This window comes from Moschus berezovskii, chromosome 26 (genome assembly GCF_049115385.1).
Source record: "Moschus berezovskii isolate FMDL1 chromosome 26, NW_MosBer_1.0, whole genome shotgun sequence".
Taxonomy (NCBI): Eukaryota; Metazoa; Chordata; class Mammalia; order Artiodactyla; family Moschidae; genus Moschus; species Moschus berezovskii.
In genome coordinates this window covers 5933433-5947097 of record NC_142485.1, presented here as the reverse complement: position 1 = coordinate 5947097, position 13665 = coordinate 5933433, and positions in this window count along the sequence as shown.

The window sequence follows — 13665 nt, the reverse complement described above, 5'->3', positions numbered from 1 at the left end:
ATGTCTGGAGAATCAAACCTGAGATGTCATAACATGGTCCTTAACTAAGGAGATCTGAGTATAGTGTTGCAAATCATCTCTGTTCAGATTTCTCCCCAGTTATTCAGACCAAGAAAGACTTTAACATACTGACCTCTAAGTTTGGTCTAGGGAACTTCTCAATCTATTACTTCCAAAATTCTGAGTGTCAATTTACTCTGATGGTTAATCCTGCTTCACTACTATTATGGTACCATTCCTTGCTAGTGATTTTGCCAAAATTTGCCTCTGTCTCCATCCTCAGAATCTTATTTCCACTGAAATCGGGAAACCCATTTCAATGACAGCACCCCCATGTCTACAACCATCAAACTACGTTGGTCAGACAAAAATCCCTGATGTCTAGCTTTCCTGACATCTACATTACATCAGAAGGATGTACAACTTCCTTTAGGTCTTTGGGAAGGATCAGAAGGCAGCCCGCCTGAAAGCTACCGTTCTGTTTGGGGACTTTCCACAGTGAGGAACGAGATGACCCAAGAAGCTGGAGGTGAAAATGGCAGCCACGCCAAAGGCTGGCCAGTCACTGGCAGAGAGTTATCAACTGTCTCCTCCAAGCTGAGAGAGATGGAGCATAAGTTCCAGTGGCTGAGTTCAGCAGGGAATGCCCCAGAATGGACAACAAGCAGACACAACAGAAACACGATCTTTGAGAACACATTGGAGACCTCTGACTATTCCCTTCATGGGGTCACATAACCATCGATTTCCCTATGGCAATAGGCCCAGATGTCACTTAGAAAGAAGCCAGGATAGACAGATCTGGAAATTAAGAGCATCATTTAAAAGGGCTATTCAAGTTTTTTTAACTTTGAGGATTAAAAGTCATTATTTTTCCATGTTAAGCAAGTCTGAGCTTTTGAGAAAGATCAGATTAGTTATCCCGATCAGTTTTTAAAAATATGCATTATGTGCATGGGAATTTACTGGGAATAAAATTTGCAAATATGCTACACTTTAAAAGGAAGCCTGAAAATAGCAAAGAAAGGAAAACATCTCATTTAGAGCACAGTCATGAGGGATCTAAAATATTCATCCACCCTCCCATCCTTCCAAACATCCAGTCATCCTTGGAATAAACATAAGATATGAGCAAAAATTATATAAAAATGTAGTTGATTGAGACTATGAGAGGATTGAAAAAGGCATCCAAAGATTCTGCATGTAAACTGTGTATCTATATTCCTTGATGGGACTTCCCTGGTTGTTTGGTGGCTAAGTCTCTGCACTCTCAGTGCAGGGGGCCTGTGTTCCATCTCTGATCAGGGAGCTAGATCCCACAGGTGCAGCTCAAAATCCTACATGTGGCCACAAAGACCACAAGCAGCCAAGTGAATAAATGAAATTCCCTGGGCATTTAAAAATCTACATACAGTCCTTTAAAGTCATACCATGAAAAATTCCTAATCTAACAAACTTAAGTTTGTTATCATTCCACATCCAGCAAATTTCTCTTTGTTACCTTTCATATGCCATTAACCATGCCCAGAATTTCCTGGGGCAAATCAAATTAGCTTGTTCAGGATGAGTACCTAATAAGAGATTTTTTTCTTTTTTACCATCCAACATTAACAGATCCTAATTTTACCCTGATACTTAAAAGCCTAAAGGTAACATTATTTATGCACTATAGTTAGAACAACTTGATGAGATTTTGGGTCTTATGATTCCTTTTAGGAAATGAACTCCAATGTGTTGCATATTTTAATACCCTCACTCATTCTAACTCTATTCTAAACTACTCCAAAATCTTAGTCTGACTTTTCTGGGCAGATGGGCCATGAATACTGAGAACTTAATAATTTATGCCCCTGGGAAAGGTGCAGCAATATAATACAATGTGAAATTTCTGACCAATTATGGGGCATAGCTAATAATAGAGCAGCGGTGTCAGCTCACTTCCATCAGTTTGATGATAATAGAAAGTTAAGAATGAAGGACCATAGATGCTTCTGTTTTTAAACTTGGAAAACTTTTGTTGCAAAAAATTTCCATCATATATAAAAATAAAGAATCTTTAATGAACCCATAATCACATCATTCATATTTAATGATTATAGATATGATACATGCTTCATTTCCTTTCCTTTGCTTAGGTTTTTTTAAATTTAATTTTTTCTTTCAATTTTATGAGGTACAGTTGATGAAAAGCACTATATAATTTTAAGTGTACAGTATAACAATCTGACTTACTTACTTAGGAGCTATGAATTAAGGGAAATTCTCAGGTTCCCAGTCGAGCAGGAAAGAAAAGGTTTAGGGGAAAATAATCACCTTGATGTCAGGTATTCAAATTTCTGTCTCTAAAGTTTTATAAATTGATATGTCTATATAGAAGCAATTTAGTCAGAAAATTCAGGACATACCCAGGTGTCACTCAAAGGCAGTGATTTCTGATTCCACAGAACATTACGGCATTCTATGATTTTAACAAAATTGTGTAAAAAATTTGCTCAATAGTTTCCATCAACCAAGTAAGTATAATGCTATCTAATGACAGGATCCATCAAAACTTTGCAAAGTGGTAATGTACCTTAACAGCATAAAATATGTGCTGTTATACACTTCTCGAAGCATCTCAAAAATAACTGTAATATTGCAGTAGAATGATATCAGACTAGAGTTCTTAGTGAATGACTTATGGTTGAATTTATCATGCCTTTAAATGATAGTTTAAAATATGTTTTAAAAACCTTGGGTGGAATTTTCCTAATATTTAAAATATTTCTGTCTTTGTTAGCAAGCATTGAGTATAAACTGTTATTGATCAGTTCAGTTCAGTTCAGTCGCTCAGTCGTGTCCGACTCTCTGCGACCCCATGAATCACAGCACGCCAGGCCTCCCTGTCCATCACCAACTCCCGAAGTACACTCAAACTCATGTCCACAGAGTCGGTGATGCCATCCAGCCATCTCATTCTCCGTCATCCCCTTCTCCTCCCGCCCCCAACCTTTCCCAGCATCAGAGTCTTTTCCAGTGAGTCAACTCGTTGCATGAGGTGGCCAAAGTATTGCAGTTTCAGCTTTAGCATCAGTCCCTCCAATGAACATCCAGGATTGATCTCCTTTAGAATGGACTGATTGGATCTCCTTGCAGTATAAGGGACTCTACAAGTGATTTTTTTGAACATCGATTTTAGTTTTTATTATGATGATTCAAAGTGTACTGACAATTGGTCCCAACATTAAATATCTCAAATTTAAGTTTATTTTATGAACTTATTATTTATTCATAACTTATTATTAATTTCATATTATGAAATTTTCCACACACAGACATTTGCCATTTTTGTAGCTCTTTGCCACTCATCTTTTGTTACCAATTTATCAGGCTTCCCTGACGGCTCAGCTGGTAAAGAATCCACCTGCAATACGGGAGACCTGGGTTGGAACCCTGGGTTGGGAAGATCTCCAGTACTCTGGCCTGGAGAGTTCCATGGACTGTTTAGTCCATGAGGTCACAAAGAGTCGGACAGTTGAGTGACTTCCACTTATCAGTGTTCACATTTGCTTTCTGGATGTGCTTAACTCTAGCAAGTTAATTTCTACTAATCTCCTAATGGTCTGCTCTCACATACTGCAACAAGATTGTGTTTCAACTAGGTGGACTGGTCCAGGTTCCTGGGACAACACGTCTGGGGACCTCTGCCCCCCCAAAACAAGGGGCTATTTTTCATGAAATGTTCTTGTTTGGTGACCACAGCATGTCCCAAGTTGATCAAAGCCCACGGGCCTTCCATATGAGTCACTGGGGCAACTTGATACAGTGGTGCCATTAGAATTTGGGCACAAATGTGCGGGTGACCTGTCAGAGGGTGTCAGCTGTTTAGCAGCAGCTTTAAGAAGCCTGCTAGGCATCCTGTCGGGAGAAGATGCAGAAGCACACCAGCCATGTCTTTCCTCCAGCGCAGCCTGAGCACAAGAGCCCCCCGCGCGCCCCACCCTCATCACTGTCCCCGCCCCGCCACTCACAGGTGGCATTGCTCTTCACCTCCGATGAACTGAGACCTGGTTTTCCAGGGACCCTGCAGGCCATGAGCAGGAGGCCCACTCCACTTCTTCGTAACTTGGTCTGCCAGGCTCCACAGGGCTCTCCTGTGGTTCAAAGTGAAAGTTGCTCAGTTGTGTCTGACTCTTTGTGACCCCATGGACGGTACAGTCCATGGAATTCTCCAGGCCAGAATACCAGAGTGGATAGCCTTTCCCTTCTCCAGGGGATCTTCCCAATCCAGGGATTGAACCCAGGTTTCCTGCATTACAGGCAATTCTTTACCAGCTGAGCCACAAGGGAAGCCCAAAAATACTGGAGTGGGTAGCCTACCCCTTCTCCAGCAGATCTTCCCGACCCAGGAATAGAACCAGGGTCTCTTGCGTTGCAGGCGGACCTCTCCCCTTTCTTCCTCCTTGGGCCTTGGGAGAGTTGTGCAGAAAGCATCAAATTTCACTTTTGTTTTTCCTTACATCTTACTAGTCTGCAACTGTTTCACTCTAGAAACTGGAAAATGAATACCTTAATCCTAGGTACATGCTGCTCAATAAAAAGCAGCAAGTCCCTTCTGCAGCTCAGCCACAGGGCTCCGTAATCAGGGGCGTGCACAGCCTGGACCACGTTAACCTTGGCAGCTGCGTCATTTCTGCTGTGGCAGAGTCTGCCCATCCCTAGATGCTCCCACTCTCTTCTTCCAGAGAGAGAGCATTCGGGTCTAACACTGTGTCCAGGTGACAGACCACGTTCCGGGTCTTCCTTGCAGATTGTTATTGTTCAGTTGTGAAGTCGTGCTCGACTCTTTGTGACCCCATGGACTGTAGCACACCAGGCTTCCCTGTCTTTCACTATCTCTCTGAGTTTGCTCAGACTCATGTCCGTTGAGTTGCTGATGCCACCTAATCATCTCATCCTCTGTCACTCCCTTCTCCTCCAGCCCCAGTCTTTCCCAGGGTCTTTTCCAATGGGTCAACTCTTTGCATCAGGTGGCCGAAGTATTAGAGCTTCAGCATCAGTCTTTCCAATACATATTCAGGGTTGATTTCCTTTAGGATTGATTGGTTTTGTCTCCATGCTGTCCAAGGGACTCTCAAGAATCTTCTCCAGCAACACAGTTTGAAAGCATCGATTCTTTAGCGCTCAAAGCTATGACAAGCCTTGTAGATAGGTAGGATCTTAACCAACTGCGACTTGTGTTCTGATCAAGGAGATAGAAGAAGTGTTGAATAAGTCTTTCTGGAATGATTCTCAAAAAAGCAGGAGATGGCTAGGATGTGTCCTTTTGCCCTTCCCCAGCTGCCTACTTTTTAAAATATTTGGATACGATGCCTGGGGCACTAGTCACTCTATTGGACCTTGAAATGATTGTGTGCTAAAAATGATGGAGCAGAGAGAGAGATGGAGACTGAGATGTCAACCATGTACCTCCACCACTATCCTCCCGACTGATTTTAGGTGAAATGATGTGTGTTTAAGTCATTATTATGTTGTATTTTCTCTGTTATGTAGTTGATCCTAATTCTAACTAACACATTGCTTTCATTGTTCTCAGTAAAGCTTCAGGTAAGTCCCACTGCTCAGGAACTGAGTTCCACTTTGTATTATTGTATAAGTAGCATTTTTTTTTTTTTTTAGTTAAGAGCCATCAGGAATGGGCTAACCCCTGAATCTCCAATATAGCCCAAACTGTACAGTAAACTTAGCAACTGCTTCCCACAAAAACTCTTGCTCTTCGCTGAGTTTTCAAACATTGACAATTTCTACTGCCGCAGTGATTAAGGGCATTCTTAATGAAATCTATGTCCTCATGATAGGATACATGGGTCTTTCATGTCTGTATTTCAGTTTGGAAAGCTGTCTAACCACTAAAATCCTAAGCTTCAAAGACAGTCCAATTTTGTTTCTTTTATTTGTTTAATGAAGCAGAGCTGGTCTACAATGTTGTGTTAATTTCAGTTATATAGCAAAGTGACTCAGTTACACACATACATACATTCTTTTTTCTGTTCTTTTCCGTTGTGGTTTACCCCAGGAGATTGGATCTAGTTCCCTGTGCTGCGCAGTGGGACCCTGGTGTTACCCATCCTACCTATATCAGTTTGCATCGGCTAACTCCACACTTGCCACCCCTCCCCCAGCGCCCCCGCTTGGTAACCCCCCTTCTGTCCTCTACATCTCAGAGTCTGCTTCTGTTTCACAGATAGGTTCTGTTACGTCATATTTTAGAGTCCACATATAAGTGATATCATGTGGTATTTGTCTTTCTGACTTACTTCATGGAGTATGATCCTCTCTAGTTGTATTTTTCTATTTAATTTTTGTTTTAAAGTTAATCAGGCAGGCTTCATCTCATACCCAGGTGAGAGACTGGGTCAAACGAAGTGAGCAGAAACAAGTCATGAAATTAATCACACTTCCTGGATAGAAGGACGGGTCCTGGAGCAAGGTCCGCAGAGAAGCAGGTCCTGGCTCACGCAGCTTCCTGGGAGCCAGCTGTTAGCAGATCTTCCCAGCCCCGTGTTCAGTGACATCACACTGACAGCTTCAAATCAGCCAGGGCGGCAGTGGCACAGCAGAAATCGGCGCGTGCCGCCAGCTGAGGCGCCTCCCTGCTTCTTGGGGAGTCCGTGGCTAACCCCCCCGTGGAGTCCCTTAGACTGGCTATGTTTGCGGAGGGGACAGCACTCTGCTGAAAGAGACTGCGGGTCCCAGGAGCACCCACGGGGCACGGGAGCCTCATTACTGATTCACAGCTCATCAGGATGGGGTGGCTGGGTAGCATCACCGACTCGATGGCCATGGTCTTGAGCAAACTCCAGGAGGCAGTGAAAGATAGGGCAGCCTGGTGTGCTGCAGCCCGCGGGTCACAAAGAGTCGGACGTGGCTGACTTAGCATCTGCACAACAACAATCTCAGATCAAGAGGGGACTCGTAGGCCAAGAATCCCAGTGCCCACGTGACGCCTGAATTTGCCCAATAACTCCTCTCCGTCCTAGCTCTCCCGCCCCTGTGTGGACCCCTCCGCCGCTGGCAAGCCTTCTCTCCTGATACAGTCACTTTCACTCTCCAGCGAGGCGAATTTAATTTTCAGAAATAGTCTCCTTAGCCTTGAGTTGCTTGGAGCAGCCAGCTTCTCTTCCTGTATTTCACTCACTCAGCTTTTCTTTATCACACACGTATTTAGAAAGCACACATCTCCCCTGCACCTAGTTTGAAGAAGGCTTTCTTACCGAGCGGCCGTGCAAGGTTTTCTTTCAGGACAGTGGCCACCTCTGACGACAACAGCACGTCTCTCTGGAACAGTTATCTGCCTCACCTGTACTCCTATTACTTATTCTCACCCAGACCCTATTCGGAATTCCCTTTCCTCTCTCCCAAACATGAGTGAATGACTCTTTCAATTATTTTTAGTCTCTCATTGCATCCAATTTCCCATCATAATTTGGCTCTCCTTTTTCTGGTAATAACATCTAGTTTCTGTATCGATTAGCATAAATAATGTTTGCCTTCTCTGCATTTAATTTAAACAGTGACCATCTATCAGGCAGCCAGTGTGGGGCAAGAAGTTCAGGAAACCAAGACACTGTGAGATCTAAGCTCTGCCTCAAGGAAGCTCTTCTCTGCTTGTGACACTTACTCTCGGGATTCATGGTGGCCATTCTGTCCCCAGGTGCTCTCCCTACTGCTTTTACTAGATACAGGGTTTTTCACACAGCGTTTCAGAGTTGGGTTTTTTTAAGTGCATTCTTATATACTCTTCTATTTTCATCTTAGCATTCATTTTTCTCAGGCTGAGTTTCTCCCACTTTGAGCTGAGAGCATCAGCTTACTCTGATTTATGTCTAAGAAGCCCCGCTTAAGAAACATGGTTTTACCCATTTGTCTCCGTGCCGATTCAGTTGCCTAGCCCCCCGCTTTCTTGTTTACATAGGTGATTTGAAAACCTAGCCTGCAAGTATGGAGTTTACAAATATGATATCAAGAAGCAGTTTTACACAAAAATACAGAATAAAGATACCACAAACAAATATCACAGGGTGTCACTTACACATGGGATCTAAAATATTACACAAATGAACTTGTCCACAAAACAGAAACAGAGTCGCAGACATAGAGAACAGGCTGGTGGCTGCCAGGGCGGAGGACTGGGAGTTGGGATTCGCAGATGTAAGCCGTCACATACAGTTCGGATGAACAACAAGGTCCCGCTGTATGACGTAGGGAACTCTGTTCAACATCCCGGGACAAGCCATAATGGAAAGGAATACATATTTGAGTATATATACATATATATCTATAACTTAGTTTGCTATACAGCAGAAATTAACACTACATTGTAGGCTAACTAAACTTCAGTAAAATACTAAAAAATGGTACCTCATCTCTAAATATCTGCCTCCCAAAGCATGCAAAGCATTTTATTCATATCATCATATGTTGTTCTCTCTAAATGATGGCTTAAGGATGACAGAATTTCTATCCATCGGCAGATAACACTCCAAGGGTTAAAAGTCATGGCTTATAACTGGCAGGCTCAGGTTTTAGGCTACTAACTCCCAAGGTCTGTGTTTGCTCTCAGATTTTCCTCCTGCTTTCTAAAAATTGGTCTGATTAACCTCAAAGCCAATCCCATCTTGGGGGCGTAGTCCCTGCATGCCGGTAGCAGTGTTTGCCAGACAGTAAGGGCAGATGGCTGGTTTGCCAGAGCTTATCTCAAGCAAGCCTGGTATGACCAGGTCTGCACACACTTTTGAGAATGAGGGGTGACTGTCTAACTCCAAGGTGGAGGTCTTTCTCAAGATCCTGCCTCTCAAAGATCTGTGAGAATGAAAGAGCTTGAAAGGTAAGTTAGACTCAGTAAGAAATGGTTTCAACAACATGGGATGTGAAGCCAACAAGCTGTTAATGTGGATAAGAAATCCAAAGCTAATTCATCAAGACCTTTTCTCTATATATAAAGCTGTGTTGTGTTTAGTCTCTCAGTTGTATCCGACTATTTGCAACCCCATGGACTGTAGCCCGCCAGGCTCCTCTGACCATGGAATTCTCCAGGCAAGAATACTGGAGTGGGTTTCCATTCTCTTCTCCCAGGGATCTTTCCAACCCAGGGATCGAACATGGGTCTCCTGCATTGCAGGAGGATTCTTTACTATCTGAGCTACCAGCGAAGCCTCTGTAAAGTTAGTTGGTATATTTATTTCAGGAAAGGTAATCACCATACAAACTTAGAATGGCCTGCTCCTGACTAGGGCTCAAAAGTTAAACCTGGAAAACTGAGTGGTTGTTGATAATGGAAAAGAGGAAACTAGTGAAAATACACAAGTATCGCCTCATGAATCACAGTCTTTGGTTATAAAAATGAGTCTGTTCTTCTTTCTGGATCATTTCAGAAGACTTCGCAGGACTAGACTTGCTTAGGGACATCTTGTTTTTCACAGTAAATTACTCTAGTAAGCAGCAAGTGTTGACTCTAACTCCCTTTCTGACAAATTCTCTCCCTTTTGGCTTTCTCTAACCTCCTCCAGTCATTCACTTTCACAAGAATAGAACTTTTTTTCTTTTTTTTTTAATCAACCAGTCTTTCTCTCTGCTCCTTTTCATTTTCAAGTCTGTTAAATAAACCTGGTGTCTTAACTTTCTTTTTCTGGTTAAAAAGGCAACCAAAAAAAAAAAAAAAAGACATATACACACACAAGCTGTCCATGCCACACTCTCTTAGGAGAAGTCCAGGGCGTGCTTACGTGTGAGACAATGATAGGAAAGAGAGAGGGGACCTTTGCAAATCCATTTCTTTGGCTGAATCTAGCTCCTCCTGGCAGAGAGCTGTATTTATGTTACCAAGTATGCTCTTATTTTTTTCTTTTTCTTGTTAAGGGTATCACCCTGGCCCCGAAAGTCACTCCGTGTATAATAAGTGCAGTTCTAAAGACGACTATTGATTGGGAAATCCCTGCCTTTCATTTGGCTGTCAGCTCCGCCTGGCGAGTTAGAAATAATCAATAGCAAAGTGGACGCTATAGTAGCAGCACAGAATGTGTCTCCCCTGGGTTGGGGGGTGGTGAGGGTGGGTACTCGGGTTTGGGGAAGGAAGTCCGGTGTACGGCAGCTTGGGGAACATACTGCGATTTCCAGAAACGTGTGAAGCAGTACCAGAGAGGAGGTCTAGCCAAAGGAGACACAGCCGCGTCTTAAGATAATTCCAGAAATGTGCCACACATCATAGCAAACTGATCACGGGCTGTCTTCTGTCACACGGGGGAACAGCTTTCAAGGCAAGTGCTGGCGTTTTGAACGGGATGACAGTCTGAATGGGCAGGCAGTAGAGTGCAGTGGTTACACCCACATTTTGCAGGATCGGACATTGTGAGCTGAACTCTCAGTACTAACATTCATGCATGGTGGGGTCTTGGGAAGGCCGTTTTAACTCACAGAGCCTCAGTTTTGTCACCTGTAAAATAGTCCCATCATTAGAACCTACTTCAGAGGGGTTTCTGAGGATGAAGTGACCCACATAAAGCACTTAGCTGTACTTGGCACTTCATAAACCCTCCACGGTATTAGCTGCTGCTCTTGCTGTTACTGTTAATAATACGATTGACCCCAGTTGGCCCCTGCTCTATGGCCAACTAGTGGTTTTGGCTGCAGTACACCCTCCAGGCTAATCTTGACAGGAGACACTCATGGTTATTTAGGAATTCCAATTAAAGCTGTATTTCATCAATGAGCCAAACAAATAAAAACCACATATCAGGTTCCTGTGTCTAGATTTTATGTAGTGTGTATAAACAATTGAAACCGTAAACCTGAATGTGTGATGTTCATCCTTTTGAAATTTTCTCTAGTTGGTTTCAGCCGTATGAAAATTCGAATCTTTTATCTCCATGCCCTCTTCTTTCTCCTTCTCCCTATGGCATAACAGTTGAAAATCTAGGCCACACACCAAATAATCAGCTAATGCTTGATATTTGCACAACTTTCCCACCAAAGGATGGTCCACGCTTTACTTCAACACTTCTGGTAACTAAAACTATCTCTGCAACTCTTATGGCAGTCCAGCCTTTTGTGCCTTTTGAATAAATTTCTTATTTTGGTATAATTTTATATTGACAGGAAAACTGAAAAGAACAGACTCTTGTTTAGTCCCTTGTCTTCTAAGAATTGTTGTTTGTTGTTGTTTAGTCACTCAGTTGTGTCCAGCTCCTGCAATGCCACGGACTGAAGCCCACCAGCCTCCTCTGTCCATGGGATTGTCCAGGAAAGAATACCGGAGTGGGTTGCCATTTCCTTCCCCAGGGGATCTTCCTGATCCAGGGGTTGATCCCAGGTCTCCTGCATTAGCAGGTGGATTCCTGACCACTGAGCCACTAGGGAAGCCCATTCTCAGATATTGCCAACAAATGTACTCTTACGAGAGCATGGACTTTTGAAGACGAGTGCTTTATCCTCTTCCCCCACCCACAGGCAGAGTGCATGTCTCCACGTCACTAGTGCTGGGCTGAGTTGCTTGGATTACTTGGTTCAGAGGCAGAGTGACCATGACGTGAGCAGAGAGGCCTCTATGCCTGGTGACTGCCTGCCGGTGAGCCGCCATGAGACATGCATTCCGCAGACAGCGGTGCTCCAAGGAAGACGAGAGACGTGAAAAGACCTGAGTCACACCTCCTCCTGGAGTGAAGTCCAGTTTACCTGCAGCCTGATGCAAAACTGCTCTGCAAAGCCCAGCTTGGACCAGCCAGACCATACTTTCCTGCAGACCCATGAGCAGGCAATAAATGCTCCCTGATATTAACCACCGAGTTTGGGGGTAGTTTTTTTCCTCAGCACCATTTGTGGCTAATCTGGTTGATATCCTCTCTGTTTTAAGTCAGAACATCATAAGTCATTTTGCTAAAGTCCTTGCTGACACTGCAGAGTATTTCTATAACAGCCTCCTGAAATATCTGCCCTAGAATCATATCCCAGTGGTAATTTAGGAATTTAGTTTAATAGTCATCTAGTCCAAGAGTTACACAATACAGTCCTCCACACCCCCTGGGTTTCCAATTTAATTTATCAGCAATGGGGTCTAGGAATCAGTATTTTATAGAAGTTCCCTGGATGCAACCAAGCTGCAAAACCATTGACTAGTGGGGTGAGATGTGGAGCCTATGCTGTGTTTTTGGGAGGAAGAAGCTAAGGAAACCAGAGAGGGCAGAAAATCCCAACCTGGCCACGTGAAGGCCTGGGCAGTGATTGCGGGAGTGCCCCAAGGAGAGTTTCTGTTACAGTCACGGCAGCTGTAAAATCTCATGGGTTCACTGTCACTCTTTCAGTGGGGGCAAAGCAAAAGCTCAGGCCCAGGACCCGTGCCATCTGTAGACACTGAAATGACGAGAAACTGTGTGATTTCCCCAAAGGAAGGTCAGCCAGAGCCATCACGGTAGGGCGGGCGGATAAACAAGAAACCTTTCGTCTAGAAAGTCTTTTTTAAGACTGCACCTTGGGAAGTCTGTTTAATTACGATGCCTCCAACTTTATAACCGAAGAGATTTTTGTTCCCTTTTAAATAAACAACCCAGTTAACAAGTTTTTGCAACCCATTTTAAACTCCTCTGGGCACCCTTGGACTTGTCAGCTGTGGTTCCAAGTAATCGCTCTGCTCAAATTATGTTGATTAGAAATCTATAAAGTCTGACATTAAGCCTTGACATAAACAGGATCAACGACAGGTGATAAAATTATAAAGAAAAAACTGATTAGAAGGAAAGAACAGAGTGGTGTCAAGTCAGAAAGACCCTGGTTCCAATTTAGATTTACTGTTTATGAGCTGAGGGATCTCGGGCAAATTGCTTTAGTTTCTTTGCCTCCATTTCCTTTTAGATATGAAATGAAGTATAGAATTTTTTCACCGGAGTTCTGGTGAGGAAGACGCTAACCTAAAGCAAACTGTACTTCCCCGGGGGCGGCAGACGGTTGAGGGAAGAATGAAAATAGCTCTAAAGGAAGGGAGAAATAGGGGAAGTGGGGGCCAAGAGGGACTCTGGGGACAAACCTAGACAACTTATCAAAAAGTAGAGACATCACTTTGCTGACAAAGATTTGTATAGTTAAAGCTATGGTTTTTCCAGTAGTCATGTACAGATGTGAAAAATGGACCCTAAAGAAGGCTAAGCACAAAAGAACTGATGCTTTTGAATTGCAGCGCTGGAGAAGACTCTTGAGAGTGACTTGTACGGCAAGCAGATCAAACCAGTCAATTCTAAAGGAAATCAACCTTGAATATCCATTGGAAGGACTGATGCTGAAGCTGAAGCTCCAATACTTTGGCCACCTGATGTGAAGGGCTGACATTCGGAAAGACCCTGATGGTGGAAAAGATTGAAGGCAGGAGGAGATGACAGAGGATGAGATGGCAGGATGTCACCATCAACACAATGGACATGAGTTTGAGAAAACTTCAGGAGATAGGAAAGCCTACCATGCTGCAGTCCATGTGGTCACAAAGAGCCGGACATGACTTTGGAGACTGAACGACAATAACAAAGACCCACAAGGGCTTCTCAGGTGGTGTCAGCAGTAAAGAACCCGCCTGCCAGTGTAGGAGACGCAGGAGACACGGGTTTGACCCCTGGGTGGGGAAGATCCCCTGGAGGAGGGCGTGGT